The sequence below is a fragment of the Neodiprion pinetum genome, chromosome 6 (genome assembly GCF_021155775.2).
Source record: "Neodiprion pinetum isolate iyNeoPine1 chromosome 6, iyNeoPine1.2, whole genome shotgun sequence".
Taxonomy (NCBI): domain Eukaryota; kingdom Metazoa; phylum Arthropoda; class Insecta; order Hymenoptera; family Diprionidae; genus Neodiprion; species Neodiprion pinetum.
The window spans coordinates 16,664,279-16,675,409 of record NC_060237.1 but is presented as its reverse complement, the minus strand read 5'-3'; the positions used below and the strand labels follow the sequence as shown (position 1 = coordinate 16,675,409).

Here is an 11,131-nt window from a genome sequence, read left to right as displayed (position 1 = left end):
GATCAACTTATAGGACCGCATTCGGAGAGACAAATGAGTCGCAAATTTCACTTCTTATCGTCATGGTGCAATTTCTACGGAAAATTTATCGATCGGGAAAAGTTACATTTCAACTACATGGATATTATTATGAGTGGTGAACAACTTCCACGTTATTTAAACACGACTGATGATCTTTATTTGTCGGGTCTGTCTTTTGGGAAAGCATGTATGAACTGAAAATCTAGCAGAGTAAATTTACATAGAAATAATTGAGTCTTCGGATGAAAAAATTGTATATGCTCATTGTTGTAATATCAAGTAATTCCTAATCTTGATTAACGGCCAGAATGGTAATTGACGGGCCATCTATTGGCCGGTGATAGCTTCGTGCAGCGAGACGAGCTCGCGCGAGACCGTACGCTTCGCGTACGTTTCCCTCTTAAGGGGACCCGGTGGTCTAGCGCACGAAAATGACACCTATTTTCGCGATTTTTTTTTTGCTATTAAAAATAAAAAAAACGATGTTCTAACTTTTCGAGCTTATTACTACGTTTATTAATCATACAAAAAAATTTTTTTTTCCTTTTAAAAACAATATTTATTATTATAAAAATGCCGCTAAAGATGACCCTCTCGAAAAATCGGATCCGGACTGCGGAGGTGATTTCGAGACTTCTACTCATCAGAAACAAAAAATTCAAAGACATTCTTAATCAGAAAGACTGCAGTTATGGTCAGAACTAGAACAAATCGAAAAAATTGAAAATTGACAAAATGGCGGGCGTTGAAAAAAAAAGTTCGTAAAATCGGGTTTTTTTCACTAGTTTTTTAGTGTAAACAATAGGAAATTATTTAAATAAAATTATGATTCTAGTTCCGACGATAGCCATACATGTTGTGAACAACATATCCAAATTTCAAGTCATTCGGTTGAATAGTTTTTTTATTTTCACCCCCGCAGTGCCGAAAAAAGTCGTTTCGAGATAAATGAGTTTAAAGTTTGAGGTACAGATATTTTCAAAAATTGAGCAAATTTCGAATACTTACAGTTAACCCGCGATTCCGGCACCATAGAGGATCCCTTCGGAACGTTTGTATTCCGAAGGGATTATATTGTATTCGGTTACAAATGTAAAGGTAAAATGCGGAGAAGGGTCGGGAAGCTGCCGCGCTCCGAGTGCTGAACCCGTTAGGAGCGCGCTGACCGCTCTCTACCTGGAATGGGCTGTAGAAGCTATAATATTTTCGCATGAAAATTTCACAGTATATTCTTAAGATACTATACTTTCGAAATATCGAAAAAAAAAAAATCGATTTTTTGAAATTTCTAGACCACCGGGTCCCCTTAACACCTGGACACTGTACGCAGCGGACATGCCGCACTATCTATTAAATACTTTAATACTATAATAAATACTTTAATAATAAACTTGTGTCACCAAACTTATTTAATTCAACACTCATAAATAACCAGAGAAACCTAAAATAATCAGCTTATGTGCTTTTCTGTTTTTTTATTTTACAAACCACGAAGAAAATTCTTCTAGTTTTCAGCGGACTGAAAACTACATAATTATTTTACGTATAATCGATTCATTGGCTATTTCAATGAATCGTTTCTCGATTGATCGATTGATCGATCGCGTAGACCTATAAGGTACAATGTATCTGTCTGGTTTATTCGCACCCTACGTAACGAAAATGATGCCAGGTCGTAAATAAACTCGCAACTAAAAGCATTGTATTTGCTTCAGGTTAATTATTAGAGTGTATCGAGAGCTGATCTTAATATTTTTAGTCTGGTCTTGACAAATTAAAATTATTCAAGAACCCGTGCGAAGGGTGTGATTAAATCGAATAGAGAAACTGTATTACAGCGTCGCCGACTATTCTCATTGTGCTAAACTGGCAGAGGTGGTCGATCCATAAAAATGGTCCATAAAAATTACCAGCGCCCAACCGACGTCGAGCTTAGCACCGCAGTCGGTTCACGTCAAACTTAAGTAATTATACATCGAACGTCGAAAACGAGAGTGTAAACGGTCAAGGGGGCGCGTCCGAATCTCTCATTTTCTTGCAACAGGCGCTGAACCTGTCTCGCGGATCAACTGGCTTAACCCTCCATTAGCGGGGCCGAATGCGACTAGCAAGCCTAGCCAAACCCCGGATTACGTGCTGACCCTTGCTCCACGGGTTGTACTAATAGTAAGACGTCTCCATCGTTGCAAACCTATGACATTGTCTACTGACCCACGAGACTCGTTTCTGGACCCCATCTTTCGCTACCAAGTTATACGGGCCACTGGATATCCCTCTAAATCTTTCGGGGACCCAAACTTCCCTTTTCGGTCTATAAGTATGATTCATCGCATACATGTAGGTAGATATAATTATAATGAACAATATACTAGTTGAAAGCCGGGAGTTGGATTTTTGGATGTTTAAATGATGTTTAAACTACTGTATAAACGTTAGATTCGTATAAAACAGCTGGGGCTAACTGCACATAGCTGCCGACGAGGGCTCTGTTTAGTTTGTTGGGTGTTTCTGTGGCACAAAGAAAATTATGGCAAAATGAAGTACTCACAAAACTTTCAAGTGATAAGAGATAGCGATACTGGCATACAAGGTAAAAAAATAAGAGAATCAACTAAACGGTATTTTAATCGATTACATCTAAGTAGATCGTAGTTAATTAATAACCGTTCATTTCTACAAGTCATGCGTGATTATATTGTAATGTTTGGCGAACGTCACAAAATAAATAGGGTTCGTGAACTTACTTAGAGAATCAATTAAAGGCGAAAATAAAATGTTGAGAAAATGCTTTAATGGCAGAGTTGGTGTTTTCGGTTTAAAGTCTAAGACAGGACTGTTTTTACAATAATGGTAAGATATAAGACGTTTACAAACTTCTTTTATCTATGATGACTACTAGATCATTAAAAAGGGGGTAAGACGGGTGATTTCACCCTTTATAACAACATGTTTCCATGAATACAAAAACTTGTTGCAATCAGTACAAACAAAAGTCGGGAAGTATTAAATAAAATCATATTATAATCCTATTGAATTGTTGAGTTTCCTCCCGTAATTCATTTGATCGGCGTATACCGGGAGTCCCAGACCACCCGTCCATCCCTTCTAAAATCTGGAGAACTGATTTTTTCGAAAATTTGCAAACCCAGTATGGTATGGCGTCGAGAATGACGTATTACGAAAAAATGTTTCAAACAAAAGATGCATATTTTTTGACGTAGAATCCGAATCTGTCATCAAAATGTGCATGTCGTATTTAAAAAAATGGACTTTCAGTTTAAAAAACGCATATCCGGACTGCACCGGAGGTCGTCAATATCATCATTCAATAGAGCAGGCCCGATATAGCCATACTGGGTTTGCAAATTTTCGAAAAAATCGGTTCTCCAGATTTTACAAGGAGAACGCCAAGGTTGGGAAATGAAGTTTGGGGTGGCACGGTGCGTGGTTGCAGTACTACCCCATAGTGTTACAATACTCAAGCCATAGGGCTAGATGGCCAGCCATTTAAGAAAAAAACGCTCCAAAAGTTTCGGTTTTACCGTATGTACCCAAAAGTATTCAATGTTGACCAAGCGGCCCGGTGCCCGAGGTGGTAGCTGGCAAGCGTGGCACGCCGAAGGTTCCGTTTGGCTCCTGATTTTTTTTTTTATACTTTCTCTTTCTTCAAATTATTATTTATTTGACTTATCAATAAGTTAATTTATTATAATCATAATTATATTGTAAATATTTTTAAAAAAATTCTTGCTTCGTGCTTTCAACGTATCCATTTGCTACAGAACAATTGCGTGTGTCACAAAATATGTTTCCGAACTGCAGAGACGTTTTTTTGAGGGAAGAAGCGGGGTTTTTTGCTACGACAAATCTAATAGGCACTCTACTCTGCACTCGTGCCTAAAAATAACAAGGAACACATATGTGTACAACGTTTCGCGTAGCTTGAGTGATGCGCCGATCAGTCCTGATCATTTGTAAAATTTCTATTCTCAAACTATTATTTAATCACGACTTTTCTCTTCAAGGTATTTTCGTCATACACAGCTGCCACACGGCCCTGCTTATTCTTGACAGTGAAACTGAATACCAAATTGCAACGTTACTTACTGGGGTGATCTTACACGATACAAATCTTAAGCCTAGATATATTGTACAATTTAAATGAACTCGGGGATATCAAATGATTATATTTAAATCGAAATTTAAAGTAAAAAGAATCATACATCCACTTTCATACCTTACTTAAAATACGCCTCTTGATAACGGTTATTCGATTATTATAGTAAGCTTCCTGCTTATCAGGACTCCGAGTTGAACAACTGACTCGAAATTATCATAACTAAATTACACCAAAGGTTAAATTTATGCAATAAAGATATAACAAAAGTACGACCTGGCTCATGATAACAGTTCTTTGATTACACTGATTAAAAACGGTCTTGTCGATCTAGATATTTGAGTGGTCTTGGCTAGATTTGATGTCAACAACCCTGGAAGTAGGGTTGACGAAAGAATATCGATGTATCGATATTTTTTGTTCACTTTGTTATATATCGATATAAAATATCAAGTATCGAAAACGTATCAGAAACAATATTTTTTCTAATACCGGCTCCGTTGTTGCCACTGACTAATCTGTATTTCATTACAATTGAAAACTAACTCTATGACTGATATATAGGAACAGAATATTTTTTCCCTTTCGGAAATAGCATCAGAATATTTGTTTCCTCCTGCGTCCGCAGTTTCATTGGTGAGAGTGCCATTTGCGGTAAATCTTACAGTTCCTAACAACAGAAGCTAACTTAGCGCGGAGCATATAAAACTAAGATTTTTCTCTAGCTTTTATGTCTATCGGAAAAATATAGGTTTGACTGGATTAATGTAATTATTTAATTTATCCAATAAAAACTAATGTTTTCCTGACGATGTTGTTTTTATACAATTTGAAATAAATATTTTTAAAAAAACATTAGTGATATATTGATATATTTTTTTCGATATTGATATTTTTTTTAAATATCGATACAATATATATCGATACTTTGTGGCACTTCCAACATCCCTACCTAGGATTAAACGTAGTGTTTTGAAATTGGCTCTAGTTATTTATTTTATCGAAATTTTCATACATGACTCAAAAAAGCAACATTTAGATGAAACACGCGATGTTTTTTTTTAATATCTGAAGTTTATCAAAAAAATACTATGCAGCTACAGGCAAAAATTTTTTTTTCTCTTGCCCTGATTTTTTCCTTGAATTTTTGGTGTTAGAGAACGTAGAATTCATGGATAAAATGATGATTATATTAGAAACCATCCCTCCTTACAATACAATACTAACATAAACACATTTCATTTAGAGTCCGGCTAGTCTGCAATCTTACTTTAATACACAGCAAAGCAAAAATAAATAAAAAAATTTTTTTCGTTATTCTGACTTTTTTCGTGAATATTCGTGTTTGAGAACGTAGAATTTACGAATAAAATCATGATTATATTAGAAACCATGCCCCCTTACGATACAATAATAAAATAAAGTTAGAGCCAATACAATATAATCATGATTTTATTCACAAATTTTACGTTCTGAAACACCAAAATTCACAAAAAGATCAGAGTAAGGAAAAATTTTTTATTTTTTTTTTGATGAGCTGTAAATTAAAGTAGGCTTGCAGACTAGCTGGACTCTAAATGAAACAAGTGACTCGGAACCATTAAATCTAGTTTGCAGCAAAGCTTAAATTTACACAATAAAGGTATAACATAATACGAGTATGTAAAATGTAATCACAATGACGATTGAACGAATAGTGGCAGAATACACCTATAATTCGTTTATTAAAGTGTCTTATTCCGTGTCTTCCTGTAGTGTGAGAGGAAATTATTACATTTATTCTTCCGGAAAGGTGATATTGATGATTGCGACACCTGAGTTTAAGCGTTTACGTACGTTATATTTATGAAGCGCTTTAAAACGTATAGTATTTGCTCAAAGCACGTAACGTTAAATCACTTTTTCTTCACTTTGCATAATATCGTTACAAAATGGAGCTGCAATTTTGGGGATATCTTTTTTTCGTTAACTGTAGCATAGGTATCTATGATTTCCACACGTACTTGTAAAATATTAATTTTGCATTTAAGGAAACACATAAGTGTGATTAGTACAGATGCATATTATGTTCATCTTATTGTTAGTTTTGTATTATTGGATTATCAATTATGTTTCTTATTCCAGAAAACGATAAGACTGCTTAGTTTTCAGCATTGAAATAGGTAGGTCACATATAACAGAAGTTGATCCATTAATTGAGACAAGTTAATTGCTCGTCCTTTCATTAGGCGGGACTAACAAGATTTTTTCGTTTCTTTGTTTCGCCACAGTGTTGGTCCATCAGCGGTTGGAGGGTTGCCGGCATCTGGATTTCCCGTTCGTTAGAATGACATGAGAGGCGTCCTAACCCCTCGGTTTCTTGTCGTAATCAAGCGCGTGCGCCCATAAAAATGCTGTAAAGCGCGGCAGTAACGTGAAAGAATCGGACTGAAACCGAACAAAACGGACAAGTTACTACGCATAAAAAGGAATAGGATGGGAGGGAGAGAGAGAGAGAGAGAGAAAGAGAGAGAAACAAGAGCCAAGCGCGTGGAAATTAAAACCGAAAAAATTATCAAACAAAGACGAGCGAGCGAGTGAAATTAAAATTCCTAGTATTCATCGCCCTCAGAAGTACGTTGAACTGGTAAAAAACTTAATACGCTTTGCTTTACCGCTGCGCCGTTGTGTCCAATAATGCCAGAAATATAAACCTTCGTACACGTAGGTTCAATATTCCAAAGGGTTACGCTCGCATCGGGAAAGGCGAGTAATGGGTTCGCCGCATAGCCGACTCTTGTTCTAACACTTCCTGGCCACTTGACCTCTAATCTCTTTGGGTCTACAGCTGCAGTTACCTTCAGAGTATTATAGGATTCTATTTTCAAAATTTATCACAAACTCCTTCCAGGCGCGGTTCAGCAGAACGCAAGAAGTCATGCTCCAATTATCGAACTTGTATTATCGTTCTTTTTTGCTTTCTGACATTTCAGGGTGGTGTATCCAGCTTCATATTAGAAAAATTAATGCAGTAAGCTTATACACAGATGCTTCAAATATAAATACTGCCACTTGATTACCAGTTCGGGAGGGATACAAGTGACCCGTGTTTACTGTATTTTCATACCTCATAAAGGAGGTAGGTATAGACTAAACAACGTCTCGTTGAAATTTATGCAAGATGAAACAAAAATGGTACTCGTAATCGTTGTATATGCTGCAAAGACGAATTTTGAACATATTTTACAATACTTGTCTCGTAAAAAAAAATAACGAAAAGTAATAAGCTACATCCAAGCACTTAATGTTACGGATTACAAAAAATGTGGAATTTACTGTTAATAAATAATACTTTACACATCTTAATTCTGATACTATCGGGAAGTTTAAGAGTGCATATTTAAAGCTCGTTTGCGTGTGAGTGAAATAGCGATGACCATGTCCGTACGGATTCGCCGATAATTGTATGGCGACCACCTTCGATCGATTTGTAACTTTATCATGTCAATCTTCATGCGATTTCATGAGACACGTATCACCTGTGTTTCACCATTTTTAAATTTTCATGAAAATTATCTTTTTCGGAGAATAAAAAATCCACGTTTTCTTCAAAGTGCCACCATTTTGTTCCCAATCATCCAAATGCAACTGTTTTTTTTTGTTTTTTTTTTGTGAAAATATGTTGAATTGCATGAGCTTTAAACTTATTTCTAGTGAACTGTGATTCAGTGAAAATTGTATGACATAGAGGGGGGAAAACTGAAAAACGTTCATTTCGGGAGACATTAATTCCCCCAAAAACGCCATGTTTGACAATCGCGAAAATTTCATATGTTCTTCAGCACTCAAAAAGCCATCTTTCTGCTAAGTGGTAATGTGCCATCTTCCTTGGGATGTGAGTTACAGCATTGCGATGAAAAAAGAATTTTTTTTTACGTTTTAGCGTTATATAAAGATTCATTTTTGATATGCGAATGATCAGTATGGGAATAAGATGCGCGAAAAAATGTAGTTTCAAATTTAATTTCTTCATAAACAACATGTGATATTATTTTAAGGAATAGTGTAGCGAAGAAACAAATAGAAACGACGAAAAACACAACAAATTAGATAAATTACGGGCTTAGCATATCTGGGGATGATCGGGAAAAATAATTTATGAATAAACAAATAAACTCAAGTCCGACAAATTAACAGGTCAATTAGTCGAATATTTTCAATCGAATTTACAAGTTTCGAGTCAGTCAAAGAATTAACAATAATTTACCAGGTTTTATTTTACAAGTCAATAACAATTAAGAAATCGAACGGTAATAGTTTGTGATATTTTCAGGAGAATAACGTAAAACGATGGCTTTTAACAAAATATGAAAGTTGCAGAGAAAATTAGATGTTAGTCGGTATAAGCGATATAATATAAAAATATAATTAAAGCTACACGTCACGCGGCGATGTGATTTTACCCAATTTCTCAAAAACAATGCTACGGTAGTTATTAGTTTGTTAATTTGCAATAAAAGAGTAGAAACCTTATTAGAAATCGATAGTTATAGAGATTAATGATAGCTCAGAAGAGTAGTGACAGCAGAATAAGACAGAGTTTGAGGTAGATGATAGTGATTTGCATGAAAGATTGACGTTACTTAGCAATTCAGAAAAATCAGTAGCTTAAACGAGAGAATATTGGATAAGATAAATTGCTGGCAGTGACTTACGGGAACTATCGATAGGTAATCGAAATGATAATTATAGGATACTTAAAAATTCGAGGGATTCGCAAAGAAATTCTTATATATAATTTACGAGAGATTGGAAAACTGTGTGAGATCGTGAGAGATTTAGAGGCTTGTACGAGATAAAAGAATACACTAAATACACTGTATTACGATAAAATCAAAGATAGTAAACAGGACTTAAATTAACAAAGAAATACGATATTACAAAGAGATACGAAAATATAGCAGGTATTGGTCAATACAAAATTGTCAACCAGGAAATAGTGAAAGATACGGTAGTATTTAGCGGCTTAATCTGCGCTCAGTTGTACTTCAAGGAACTCGATTTACGTTACAAGTTCATGCACAATATCAAATAAAATATCATAAGTGGTACGGCAGATAGAATATAGTGAGCACTACAGTGAGCACACGGCGGCTTACAGTAACTGAAAGTCGTGGACCATGATTCACAATGATGTTGGCATTACACGATGCAATGAAAAAAATAATTGTAAGTAGAGGAGCAAGGGAGATTTTGCATAGAAACACCTACCTTACCAGCAAAGCCTTTCTCAGGCGCAAGCCTTTGAAGGTTACCCCCACCCTCGTCGAATAAAATATGCTCTACATTAGCACCGTTACCATCGTTTTCATCGTCTAATTATTGATCGTCGGTAAGAAAATCCTGCAAATTACCATGGTTTGACTCCCCGTCAGATAAATTGCGCTTTTCGTCGGTAAGAAAATCCACGAAATTACCTATCTGTTACCGTAGTTCTTACCCATACTAGGAAGTTGCGCTTTGTCCTACCATGCTCATCGAGCGGGATCGAGAAACTGCAATACCAAGAGCAGCCGCGAACCCTCAAGCTGCCGTCCCATGGTCCGGAATTTGTTCCGTCTCCACGAACCCGGAATCCAGTGACTTTTCAAGCCCCAATCAGAGGCGTTCCCGCTCCACTGATTTACGGGATGCATTTTTCGTACTGTCTCATGATACGGAAATGACACGCACGAAACGATCGCCGGCAAATTGCGATCGGTCCTTTTAGCGCTGAATTTGAAATGCGCTACTGTGATTGGGTGTCGGCACTTCCGGGCCTGTGCATTCCGTGTCAGGGACACCCGACGCTGACAAAGACGGAATCGTATTACTCACACAAGCATATGTGTTGTAGGATGTTTGGACAACCTTGTATTAGTCAGCCACAGTATCCATATTTCACAGGCTGCAAATAAAAGGTGATGATGTGAATATTCTCGAATTATAGGTTAGAAATTGGATGATATTAGGTCAAACGTGACGAAAGTTTTAATTATTTCCACTTCATTAAACAACTACAACAAACAATTAAATAAATGAATTTCGTATTCTGAAGAATTTTATACTTACAGGACCTGACGAATTCATTTTTGTCTTTTGTTACGCAACCGCACACACACAGATACAGAGATTTGTTTGACAGTTCGCAAATACTGGTAGTGCGCACGGAACGGAATGTCCGGAACGCCTCTGATTGGGGATTGAAAAGTCACTGGATTACGGGTTCGTGGAGACGGAACAAATTCCGGACCATGGGACGGCAGCCTTAGACGTTGCAAAGGATTTCGGTGCGACGTTGAATTCTGGAAGGTTCGGGAGCCGTGAGAAAGATCCGCTTCGACCTTGGACGAATTTAGGCTGACAAACAATTCTCTGAATCGTCCGACGAGTTTTGATTTGACGTTGATTGGCCTGTGGGAAATGGACTTCGGTGCGATGTTGAAATCCGGAAGTGCTTGAAATTAACTCTTAACTGGCAGTAAAGAGGGACTGAATTAATGGTTGATATTGATGTAAAATATTTTTATTCATTGAAAAAAACTTAGGATTACAGTTTTACATGAAATTCATAATGATGGTATGTGTAAGAACATATTTCTAACTCAACGGTATCGTAACCATGCTTTAGGCAATGAGAATGAAGAACAGTTCGAGTAGACACCGATCGGCCTTCGTATTTCAACAAAAAATTTAGCAGTAACAATACGTACGTTTTGAGCTGCACAGTTTGGACGCAATATAGCATGATGCGCACAGTTTGAATTAGTATCTGACATTTCGTTCAATTTTTGCAATGATAGACAACCCAAATCCATCAAATCAACGACTTCAACTTTTTCACCTAGATTTTCGGCAGCCAAATTTTCTTCTCCGATCCTTTTATGTAGACTGCTGAAGCATCACGCGACGACATGCATTCGATGGTGTAATCAAGCTGCTCAAAAGGTAAATCACCACCTTCCCAGGATAGTC

General features: G+C 36.7%; 1 long non-coding RNA gene across 1 annotated transcript; it reads right to left on the bottom strand.

The window, feature by feature from the left end:
* Positions 1-6,195: 6,195 nt before the first annotated feature.
* Positions 6,196-10,383, bottom strand: LOC124221332 (uncharacterized). The gene is made up of 4 exons (XR_006883794.2): positions 10,229-10,383; positions 9,618-10,064; positions 9,389-9,520; positions 6,196-6,565 (listed from the first exon to the last, which is right to left on the bottom strand). It is a non-coding gene; the product is annotated as an uncharacterized lncRNA (long non-coding RNA).
* Between the last annotated feature and the right edge of the window lie 748 nt (positions 10,384-11,131).